We start from the raw sequence: 12,344 nt of genomic DNA on the forward strand, positions 1-12,344 counted from the left end.
AGTGTTCTCTGACTGGTTTTTGAATGTTGTAATTCTTGACGTCTGATTTGTGTCCATGTATTTTTACATAAAGACTGTCCAGTTTGCTGGCACATGATGGCATATATCACATTGGTAGATGTGCAGGTGAACGAGCCTCTGATAGTGTGGCTGATGTGATTAGGCCCTTTGATGGTGTCCCCTGAATAGATGTGGACACAGTTGGCAATGGGCTTTGTTGCAAGGATAGGTTCCTGGGTTAGTGGTTCTGGTGCGTGGTTGCTGGTGAGTATTTGCTTCAGGTTGGGGAGCTGTCTGTAAGCAAGGACTGGCCTGTCTCCCAAGATCTATGAGAGCGATGGGTCGTCCTTCAGGATAGGTTGTAGATCCTTGATGATGCGTTGGAGAGGTTTTAGTTGGGGGCTGAAGGTGATGGCTAGTGGCGTTCTGTTATTTTCTTTGTTAGGCCCGTCCTGTAGTAGGTGACTTCTGGGTACTCTTCTGGCTCTATCAATCTGTTTCTTCACTTCTGCAGGTGGGTATTGTAGTTGTAAGAATGCTTGATAGAGATCTTGTAGGTGTTTTGTCTCTGTCTGAGGGGTTGGAGCAAATGCGGTTGTATCGCAGAGCTTGGCTGTAGACAATGGATTGTGTGGTGTGGTCTGGATGAAAGCTGGAGGCATGTAGGTAGGAATAGCGGTCAGTAGGTTTCCGGAATAGGGTGGTGTTTGTGACCATCGCTTATTAGCACCATAGTGTCCAGGAAGTGGATCTCTTGTGTGGACTGGTCCATGCTGAGGTTGATGGTGGGATGGAAATTGTTGAAATCATGGTGGAATTCCTCAAGGGCTTCTTTTCCATGGGTCCAGATGATGATGTCATCAATATAGCACAAGTAGAGTAGGGGCATTAGGGGATGAGAGCTGAGGAAGCTTTGTTCTAAGTCAGCCATAAAAATGTTGGCATACTGTGGGGCCATGCGGGTACCCATAGCAATGCTGCTGATTTGAAGGTATACATTGTACCCAAATGTGAAATAGTTATGGGTGAGGAGAAAGTCAAAGTTCAGCCACCAGGTTTGCCGTGACATTATCGGGGATACTGTTCCTGACGGCTTGAAGTCTATCTTTGTGTGGAATGTTGGTGTAGAGGGCTTCTACATCCATAGTGGCCAGGATGGTGTTTTCAGAAAGATCACCGATGGATTGTAGTTTCCCCAGGAAGTCAGTGGTGTCTCGAAGATAGCTGGGAGTGCTGGTAGCGTAGGGCCTGAGGAGGGAGTCTACATAGCCAGACAATCCTGCTGTCAGGGTGCCAATGCCTGAGATGGGGCTTCCAGGATTTCCAGGTTTATGGATCTTGGGTAGGAGATAGAATACCCCAGGTTGGGATTCCAGGGGTGTGTCTGTGCGGATTTGTTCTTGTGCTGTTTCCAGGGCGTTTGAGCAAATGGGGTAGTTTCTTTTGGTAACCCTCAGTGGGATCAGAGGGTAATGGCTTGTAGAAAGGTGTTGGAGAGCTGCCTAGCAGCCTCTTGTTCATATTCCGACCTATTCATGATGATGACAGCACCTCCTTTGTCATGTTTTTGATTATGATGTCAGAGTTGTTTCTGAGGCTGTGGATGGCATTGTGTTCTGCACAGCTGAGGTTATGGGGCAAACGACGCTCCTTTTCCACAATTTCAGTCCGTGCACGTCGGCGGAAGCACTCTATGTAGAAGTCCAGTCTGTTGTTTCTACCTTCAGGAGGAGTCCACCCAGAATCCTTCTTTTTGTAGTCTTGTAGGAAGGTCTCTGTGGGTTAGTATGTTATTCAGAGGTGTGTTGGAAATATTCGTTGAGTCGGAGATGTTGAAAATAGGATTCTAGGTCACCACAGAACTGTATCATGTTCGTGGGGGTGGAGGGGCAGAAGGAGAGGCCCCGAGATAGCCCAGCAGAAGAATCTGTCCTAAGAGTATAGTTGGATAGATTAACAATATTGCTGGGTGGGTTAAGGGAACCACTGTTGTGGTCCCTTGTGGCATGCAGTAGTTTAGTGTCCTTTTTCTTTTGTAGAGAAGCAAAGTGTGTGTTGTAAATGGCTTGTCTAGTTTTTGTAAAGTCCAGCCACGAGGAAGTTTGTGTGGAAGGTTGGTTTTTTATGAGAGTATCCAGTTTTGAGAGCTCATTCTTAATCTTTCCCTGTTTGCTGTAGAGGATGTTGATCAGGTGATTCCGCAGTTTCTTTGAGAGCGTGTGGCACAAGCTGTCAGCATAGTCTGTGTGGTATGTAGATTGTAATGGATTTTTTACCTTCAGTCCTTTTGGTATGATGTCCGTTTGCATTTGGAAAGGAAGATTATGTCTGTATCTGTACGAGTTTTTTCATGCAGTTGATAGACTTCCACTCCATATGGCTAAATTCAGTGCCTTGCATAATGACAGGTTTCAGAGTAGCAGCCGTGTTAGTCTGTATCCTCAAAAAGAAAAGGAGGACTTGTGGCACCTTAGAGACTAACCAATTTATTTGAGCATAAGCTTTCATGAGCTACAGCTCACTTCATCAGATGCATTCAGTGGAAAAGACAGTGGGGAGATTTATATACATAGAGAATGTGAAACAATGGGTGTTACCACACACACTGTAACCTGAGTGATCACTTAAGGTGAGCTATTACCAGCACTGGGGTGGGGGGAACCTTTTGTAGTTATAATGAAGGTGGGCCATTTCCAGCAGTTAACAAGAACGTTTGAGGAACAGTGGGGGAGGGGGAGGGAAATAAACATGGGGAAATAGTTTTACTTTGTGTAATGACCCATCCACTCCCAGTCTCTATTCAAGCCTAAGTTAATTGTATCCAGCTTGCAAATTAATTCCAATTCAGCAGTCTCTCCTTGAAGTCTGTTTTTCAAGTTTTTTGGTTGAAGAATTGTCACTTTTAGGTCTCTAATCGAGTGAGCAGAGAGATTGAAGTGTTCTCCGACCGGTTTTTGAATGTTATAATTCTTGACATCTTATTTGTGTCTATTTATTCTTTTACGTAGAGACTGTCCAGTTTGACCAATGTACATGGCAAAGGGGCATCGCTGGCACATGATGGCATATATCACTTTGGTAGATGTGCAGGTGAACGAGCCTCTGATAGTGTGGCTGATCTTATTAGGCCCTATGATGGTGTCCCCTGAATAGATATGTGGGCACAGTTGGCAATGGGCTTTGTTGCAAGGATAGGTTCCTGGGTTAGTGGTTCTGGTGTGTGGTTGCTGGTGACTATTTGCTTCAGGTTGGGGGGCTGTCTGTAAACAAGGACTGGCCTGTCTCCCAAGATCTGTGAGAGTGATGGGTCCTTCAGGATAGGTTGTAATCCTTGATGATGCGCTGGAGAGGTTTTAGTTGGGGGCTGAAGGTGATGGCTAGTGGCATTCTGTTATATTCTTTGTTGGGCCTGTCCTGTAGTAGGTGACTTCTGGGTACTCTTCTGGCTCTGTCAATCTGTCAACCCAAAACAGACATTGAATCCCAGTGCCTGCCTTGCAGTGACACCTGCTGGGTGTCACTAACACTGCAGATGCCACCATTCTTGGTGTTACATTGTACAGACATGGCCTGTCCCTCCTTCAGGGACACCCCTCCTGTATGCCTTCCGACCTTCCTCCAGGAAGCATTAGCCTGGTCTGGGGAGAGGCTGAGCCGGGAGCCCCACAGGCCTCTGTGCCTGCCCGTCTCATTGCAGTCTGGCTCCCCTCCCTCCCTGGGAGCTGTGCAGTGCTGGGCATTGTGCTGCCCTAATGAGGACCCAGAGGGTACGCAGAACCTCTGCAGTGCCATTACATCCTATACTTCCACAATCCCTCTGCCCAGACAGCCAGATCTGCCCAGACAGCCAGATCTGCCCAGACAGCCAGATCTGCCCAGAGCTGTTTGGTTGGGAAATTTCCGACTCTGCAGCTGGGAAATTTGAACATTATATTTTCATTTTTTCCCCTTGTGCAGCTAATGAATCCCTGAATAGACGGGACAAGTGAGTCACCGCCCCAGCTCCCGGCATTTCCTGAAAAGCAGCCCTGGCTGGTTATGAGCTCAGCTAGGAAAACATTCTCTGGCAACAGGGTTCTGGCTCCAGCTGCTTCGCTGATGGAAAATCATGTCTAGTTTCAAGGAAAGTCTCAAGTTTCTTCCTATTCTTGCCCTTGAAAACCACCTCTTGGGCAAGTCAGTGTCACCATCTCCTGGGTCTCAGATGCTGTGGAGTGATGGGATGTTGCTGAGCAGATGGAGGGACGTGAAGAAACTTTGGACACTCAGCAAAACAGTCTCAAAGCCTTTTACTCAGCAGACAGGCCTCCCCATTCAGCCACTGGTTCCAGACCCACCCCCCGTAACAGTCAGTGAGACGACCCAGGACAGGAAAGCAGGAGGTTGTTTATTCCTGGAGTTACAATTTGCCAAGCCTGTGACTTTGGTGCTGGCATGTCTCTGGCCCATGTGATGCTAGAGGTCAGACTACAGAGCAGGGGTGGGCAAACTTTTTGGCCTGACAGCTACATCGGGTTGCAAAACTGTATGGAGGGCCGGGTAGGGAAGGTCGTGCCCCCCAAACAGCCTGGCCCCTGCCCCCATCCGACCCCTCTCACTTCCCACCGCCCTGAGAACCCTCCACCCATCCAACGCCCCCTGCTCCTTGTCCCCTGACCACCCTCTCCCGGGACCCCCGCCCCTAACTGCCACCTGGGACCCCACCCCTTATCCAACCGCCCCCGTTCCCCATCCCCTGACTGCCCCGCCCCCCATCCACACCCCCACCCCCTGACAGGCCCCCCCCCAGACACCACCCCATATCCAATCCCCCCTGTTCCCCGTCCCCTGCCCTCCCAAACATCTGCCCTATCCAACTGCCCTCTGCTCCCCATCCCCTGACTGCCCCCCCCCCCCGGACCCTCTGCCCCATATCCAACCCCCTGGCCCCCTTACCATGCCGCACTGCCCGGCTGGAGCCAGATGTGCTTCCCTGCATGAGGGCGGACAGCGGGGGAGGGGTCGGGGTCTTGCCTCCCTGGCGGGGAGCTCAGGGGCTGGGCAGGATGGTCCCACAGGCCGGATGTGGCCTGTGGGCTGTAGTTTGCTCACCTCTGCTACAGGGTGTAATGGTCCTGCCTGGCTTAGAAACAATGACTTGATGACACCTGGGTGTCCAGAACTTGAGGCATTTTAAATCAGGGGCCACTTTCAGACTTGGCCTTTAGTTTTCTGGTCTAAAGCCTCTCTCCACCCCCCACTTCAATCGGGTGCATGAAACATGGCTTCCCCCCCCAGTTTGTCCCATTACCAGGGTTCTGTTTCAATTCACCCTGTGGCTACAGTGTGAATAGTGTACACGACATGGCACGCCCCCCTTGCTTGGCTGCCGCCCTTTGCCTGTCAGCCAGAGTCAAGCGCTGTTGGGAGCTGGTGCATCTCAGAGAAGGGTCACTCCCTGGCTGCTGCTCAGGGTCGTTCATGCAGAACTGGCAGCCGTGGATGACTTTATCCAGTAAAACAGGGGCAAGGCAGAGTCAGGGAGAAGTGTTGCACCTTTCCCTAGATCAATGAGTCAAAGAGCCAGAAGGGACTGTTATGACCATCCACTCTGACCAGCTGCCATACAGTTTAACCCAGGGGGTCCTGCACCAAACCCATATCTTGTGGCTGAGCTAGAGAAGATCTTTTGAGATATGTCCAGTCTTGATTTAAAGAGTCCGAATGACAGAGAACCCTCTCATCCCTGGTGATCTCACTGGAGAATTGCCCTGGTAGAAATGTTCCTGAACTGTGACGGTGTATTCCATAAGGCTTTACAGAAATATGCTTACGAATGTATATGCCATAGCTGGAATATGTTTATGCTACATATGCCATGTAACATATCTTCGTAAAGGTTATGATCTACTGATTTTTTCATCCTATTTGTATGCATGTCATTATTGTGTTCAAAGTTATGAATATTGGCTGTATACATGATTTTAAATAGCCTTAGTAAGGCATTTGGTCAGCTTCTTGAGAAAGGACTGGGCACTTAATTTGCACAGTCAAGAAGCACTTAATGAACAATAGATCTTGGAAGGCTCCAGTCCAAATAAGAAGTCTTCCTGGAGACATTCAGGATAGCATGTGGGCAGTGGCTGCTGCCTGTAAAAACTGAGTCATGCATGGACACGTGACTCCAAAACTCCATTTTGTAGCTGGATTCTACACAGGGGGAGGTTTAAGAGAAAGTCTATTTAAACCCCTGGGAGAGCCCTCCATTTTGTCTTCAGCTGGCTCAAGAGATATCCTTGGTGTGTGTGTGGGGGCGGGGGAGAGGCTACCTGAAAGAAACTGGAACAAAGGACAGGAGGTGTGAGTGATTGCTGGACCCAGACTAGAAGGAGACTAGTCTGTAAAAGGAAGATTACTGGAATTCTTCTGGGGATGAGGTTTTTATCTGTACTCAGTTTTCTTACTGAATTAGACAGACTTGTGTGTTCTATTTTATTTTGCTTGGTAATTCACTTTGTTCTGTCTGTTACTTGGAACCACTTAAATCCTACTTTCTATATTTAATAAAATCACTTTTTACTTATTAATTAACCCAGAGTATGTATTAATACCTGGGGGGCAAACTGCTGTGCATCTCTCTCTCTACCAGAGTTATAAAGGGTGAACAATTTATGAGTTTACCCTGTATAAGCTTTATACAGGGTAAAACGGATTTATTTGGGGTTTGGACCCCACTGGGAGTTGAGCATCTGCGTGTTAAAGACAGGAACACGTCTTAAGATGCTTTCAGTTTACAGCTGTTAGGGGACGTGGTTCAGACCTGGGTCTGGGTTTGCAGCAGGCTAGCGGGCCTGGCTCAAACCAGGCAGGGCACTGAAGTCCCAAGCTGGGAGGGCAGGGAAAGCAGGGGGAGAACTAGTCTTGGCACATCAGTTGGCAGCCCCAAGGGGTTTCTGTGATCCAATCCATCACGGTAACTTTTTTGACTTATTCTGTACCTAACAAGAGGAGTCTCTTCCAGTGTCCCAGAACTCTGACAGCACCAAGAGACCTGCTGGAGACATAGCACAGCTGCTGTGCACAGAGCCATGATTCCAATCCAGCCAGTTCTGCTGGGGACGGCACCCTGCAGCCCTGGCAGGTGGGGATTGTCAAAGATCCCTGCAGTGCTGTATATCATTTGGGCAGACAAAGTGATGTGATGTCTTGCAGGGGGTGGCTGGGACATTGCTCAAAGAGGGCAAAGGTCAAGTTGCCAGGGCTGGTGTGTAACTTCATAAGAACTGAGGGGCTGTGTGTTGGGATTGAGGCACGTGAGGGGCAGAGAGACACTGAAGGTGGATTGTGGGGAGTCAGTAGAAGATGTGGGCTGCAGGTTGAGCCTAGGAGTATCAGGAAGAGAAAGGGTCTGTGGGTTGGGACTCCAGTTCATCGTCAACAGGAAGGGGCTGCAGGCTGGGACTGACTTAGGCTACAAACCACAGCCTCATTTAAATCAGCTTCTGTACCAGATGACTGGCAGGTAGCTGATGTGACGCCAATTTTTTTAAAAGGCCCCAGAGGCAATTCTGGCAACGATGGGCCAGTAAACCTGACTTCAGTGCCGGGCAAACTGGCTGAAACTTGAGTCAAGAACAGAATTGTCAGACACACAGGTGAACGTGATTTTTTTTTTTTTTGGAGGAGGGGTGGGGGAGGAAGCAGAAGAGTCAGCATGGTTTGTGTCAGGGGAAATCACGCCTCACCAATCTGCTAGAATTCTCTGAGGGTGTCAACAAGCATGTGGACAAGGGTGATCCAGTGGACAGAGGTCCCTCACCAAAGTCTCTTAAGAAAAGTAAAGGGTCATGGGATAAGAGGGACGGTGCTCTCATGGATCAGCAACTGGTTAAAAAGACAGGCAACAAAGGGGAGGAATAAATGGTCAGTTTGCACAGTGGAGAGAGGTAAATAGTGAGGTCCCCCAGGGGTCAGTCCTATTCAACATATTCACAAATACGGCGCTCCTAAATTCATGGTCCATTTGGGTCAATTTCAGTCATAGGATTTTAAAAATTGTAAATTTCATGATTTCAGCTATTTAAATCTGAAATTTCACAGTGTTGTAATTGTAGGACTTGTGCGGCAGGGTTCCCTCCAATTTTTTACATACATGTGCGGAATTAATTTGGTGACATGCACTGATACAGAGGGGACGTGTGACCCGTCACCTTCATATTGGTGCACATAAAATTCATGTGGTGGCGGCGAGGGGTTCGGAGTGTGGGAGGGGCTCAAGGCTGGGGGGAATCAGGGCTCTGGCTGGGAGTGCAGCATGCTCTGGGGTGGGGATGAGAGGTTTGGGGTGCATGAGGGGGCTCGAGCTGGAGCAGAGGGTTGGGGTGCAGCATGCTCTGGGGTGGGGATGAGAGGTTTGGGGTGCTTGAGGGGGCTCGAGCTGGAGCGGAGGGTTGGGGTGCAGGGGTGTGTGGGCTCTGGGGTGGGGCCAGGGATGAGGGGGTGCAGGCTGCCCCAAGGCTGTGGTGGGGAGAGATTACTCCCCCCCACCCCCCTCTTGCCACAGCAGCTCAGGGCTGGGAGAGAGGTGCCTCTCCCTGGCCACGGCAGCTCCGGTGGGGCTTGGCCAGGCCAAGGGAGGGGCACCTCTCCCTGGCAGCTCCAGCGGGCCTGGGCCGAGGGAGGGGCGCTGCACCTCTCCCCCAGCCGCGGCAGGTCTGTGCTGGGGTCGGCGGGGAGGGGTTCCTCTCCCCACGGCAGCCCTGCACGGGGCTTAATAGGCAGCTGCGCAGCTTACAGGGAACTTAGTTGTGCGGTGGTTGCAAGGTTATTGTGGGGGGGAGGAGGGTTACGGAACTGCTACCCTTACTTCTGCGCTGCTGCTGGCGGGGTGCTGCCTTCACAGCTGGGTTCCCAGCCAACAGCCACCGCTCTCTGGCTGCCCATCTCTAAAGGCAGCGCAGAACTAAGGGTAAAATAACCTTGTGACCCACCTCCAACTCCCTTTTGGGTCTGGACCCCCAATTTGAGAAACACTGGTCTCCCCCATGAAATCTGTATAGTATAGGGTAAGAGCACACAAAAGACCAGATTTCTTGGTCCATGATGCATTTTTCGTGGCCGTGAATTTAGTAGGGCCCTATTCATAAATGATCTGGAAAAAGGGGTAAATACTGAAGTGGCAAAATTTGCAGATGATACAAAGCTACTCAAGATAGTTAAGTCCAAAGCAGACCGCAAAAAGTTACAAAAGGATCATACAAAACTTGGGTGACTGGTCAACAAAATGGCAGATGAAATTCAATGTTGATAAATGTAAAGTAACGCACACTGGAAAACATAATCCCAACTGTAGATATAAAATAAGGGGGTCTAAATTAGTTGTTACCACTCAAGAAAGATCCTGTGGATAGTTCTCTGAAAACATCCAGTACTGCCCCATATGCCAGGGAAGCAGGCGGGGCCTGTAATGGGGTTCACTCACCACTGTGGCACCTCCTGCTGGCTGTCTAGGAAATTATCTCAGCACCCTCTTCAGGTGGTGTTTTGCTGCCATCACTCCTGCTCTAGGACCCACATCTCTCCAAGGACTGCAACATCCTCTTCAGCAACACAGCCCTCCAGCCATGCCACACACTGTGCTCCCCTCTTGCAGGGGGACCTGCAGTCCGTTGTTCAACCATTTCCTTTAGTGGCTACTGCAGCAAATTGGCATGGCCGCAGCATCCTCTTTGCCCTTGCCTCAGCCTGAAAACCCCAGCAGCCAGCCAAGAGCTGTCTCTCACTCCCCCTGGTCCGGTCCCATCCCACCCCTTCCAGAGACACAGACCTTTCTTTCTAGGCTCCCAGCAGCTCCTTTTTTATATGGGCCTGCTTGACACTGATTGGCTGCTCCCTTCAGCCCTTCTCTGATTGGCTGCCTCCAGCGTGGCCTCCCTAGAGCTGCTTTTAACCCCTTTTCTGCCAGTGAGAGGCAGCACCCCATCGCAGGACCCCTCCCCCTGCACTGCCCCATGTGCCAGGGACACAGGCCAGGGACCCTTCCCCAGCCCTGCCCATGTCATGGGTGGAAATTCCTTCTGGAGCTTGGCTGTGAAGAGCAGTCTGCCCCTCACTCATGCACAGGCCTCTGAAGTCCAGCTGGGGCCCCTGATGCCGCTGGGGCCCATGCCACTGTCCTCACATTTGCGCACCTGGGGATTGGCTTCTGCAGGGCAGCCCTGGGCAGAGCCCAGCCAGGCTTCTTTGCCTTTCTAAACCTTGCCAGGGCATCCATGCATTGTTCTTCCCTGCTGAGTTCAAATCCATCCTCCTGTGAATCCCGGGGATCTTCTTAGGTGGCTCACCCCCTCCCCTTCCCCCTGCAGCCCCCTCTGTCAGAGCTTTCAGCCTTTCCTCAGAGTCAGGGCCCCCAGCGCTTTGCCCAGTTGAGCAGCTTTTATAGCTACTGGCACTGCCGGGGCTGGGAAGGTGCCAGCATCTCCCTGGGGCCCAGTCTTGTTCACTTGCCACCCCTGAGGGGCCACCTAGGCCCCTCTGGCCCAGCTTTGCAGCAGGTGCATGGAGCATGCCACCCTCCTGCTACTGGTGGCCAGAACCTGCGCCCCTTTCGGTGTCAGCACCTTGTGCCTGGACCAGCCATGCAGAGGACGCTTTACGAGCCTGAGATTCAACATGTGTCTCTGTACATTGACTCCTGTTAAACACACCATACACACACGTCACATGGCCTGGATCAGCGGTGCTAGGCACAAGACTGCCAGTGCTGGGGCCAACAGCAAGGCTTACCCAGCCCCCACCCTTGCTCATTACATCTTACCCAGTGCACTGTTAGGGAGCCTTTCCTGTCCCCCCCGCACCCTGGAAGGCCTGGTGTAGCTCAGGAGGCCTTTTCTTGTGGCCAGCCTCTGCCTCGCACTCACTCTCCTTTGCATTTGGGGGGTTCTTGTGGCCCTGCGTGCCCATATGCTCACTGTCCGCTGCTCCCTGGCCACCTGGGTGGTCCCGTTCTCAGGGGCAGGGTGAGACATGGCTGGGCTCTTCTCCACTTGTCCTGCTTTGGACGTAAGATCTAAAAAGCAAAACCAGAGACGTCCTCACCCTGCCTGACCTCAACACCCACTGAAGCAGTTTGCTCCATGGTTTTGCCGATCCACGCTGAGAACGGCCCATGCGTGCACCAGCACCAGCAGAGTTACTGCTAATCCTGGGTAAAGCAGGGTGGGGGACGAGAGCTTCCCCCATGCAGACCCCAGCTCTGACCCTCTGTCAGTGCTCGCACAATGCCCCAACCCAGCTGCACATGCCCCCGTCCCTGTGTGCCACCCATTCACTGGCTTCCCTGTAGTATGGGTCCCCAGGGTGGTAGGACTAGGCATGTACCGTCACATCCCCCCATCAGCACATGGCCACGCACCCAGAAGGCTTCTGTCCCAGACCAAAGGTCCCTGCCTGGAGGCCCCAGTACTCCGGGATTCTAGTTATAATCCCCAGGGAGGACCCAAGGCAGGTGGCAGGACAGCAACTGGAACCCCCACATTACCAGTTCCTGTGTCCTGGGGAACGCGCCGCTCCCATCGGCAAGCCTTGCTGTCCTGTCAGCCTGAGCCAGAGCTGCAGGAAGGGATCTGCTCCATGCAGATTTCTGTGACTCCTGAACACAGACAGCAGGCGCCCAGCGAGGAAGCAGGGCAGGGCTGGAACCTGATCCCAGCAGATAACAAGGCCAGAGGAAACCCTGTCTCCTTCCTGCCTGAGTCAGGACAGTGGGGCGTTTTGGGTGTGGGAGGGGGAGGAAGAGCTGAGCAAGGAGAGCAGCCGGGACAGTCACCAGGTATCAATGGGCCTGACTATCCCAACACTGCACTGGGGATTGAGACCCAGCAGTCTGAGCCACCCAGAGCCCTCCCTCTGCTCCCCCCGGCTCATCCCTCTCCCAGGTAAAGCCTGGGGGAAGACATCCTACTAGCCTAGGGCCCACAGGCCCAGTAACTGCGCTAGGTGCTGTATGAACGCATGGCAAGACAGGGGCTAGATTCACAAAGGCACTTAGGCGCTGTTAAAGTCACCTCCCTCCTACTGCCACCCAGTGTGATTTACAGCCCCAGGTGGGCACCCAGGCTCCCTCTATGATGCCTGGGGAGAGTAAGCGCCTAGGAAAGGGATTCTCAATAATCAGCATGCTGCGCCGGGAGCTGCCTGAGCCAGCCAGTGGGCAATGCCAAGGACAGGGGGAGGCTTAGGGCCCAGATCCCCCAAGGCACCTCACTCCCACTGATCACAGCCTTAGGAGCTGACAGTCGGACCTGAGAGAAGCACCTCCGTCTGCTCAGGAGTCTCAGCCACAAACCCTCTCTGAGTCAGCCCCA

At 52.0% G+C, this 12,344-nt stretch overlaps 1 long non-coding RNA gene across 2 annotated transcripts; it reads right to left on the reverse strand.

Annotated features, from left to right (window-relative positions):
• Window positions 1-645: 645 nt before the first annotated feature.
• On the reverse strand, window positions 646-11,675 carry LOC141977949 (uncharacterized). Of its 2 annotated transcripts, none has more exons than XR_012636310.1 (2): window positions 11,519-11,675; window positions 646-3,456 (listed from the first exon to the last, which is right to left on the reverse strand). It is a non-coding gene; the product is annotated as an uncharacterized LOC141977949 (long non-coding RNA). The 2 variants fall into 2 exon arrangements; XR_012636309.1 differs by lacking the exon at window positions 11,519-11,675 and adding an exon at window positions 9,461-10,260.
• Window positions 11,676-12,344: the final 669 nt, after the last annotated feature.

The sequence above is a fragment of the Natator depressus genome, chromosome 25 (genome assembly GCF_965152275.1).
Source record: "Natator depressus isolate rNatDep1 chromosome 25, rNatDep2.hap1, whole genome shotgun sequence".
In the NCBI taxonomy this organism is placed as follows: domain Eukaryota; kingdom Metazoa; phylum Chordata; order Testudines; family Cheloniidae; genus Natator; species Natator depressus.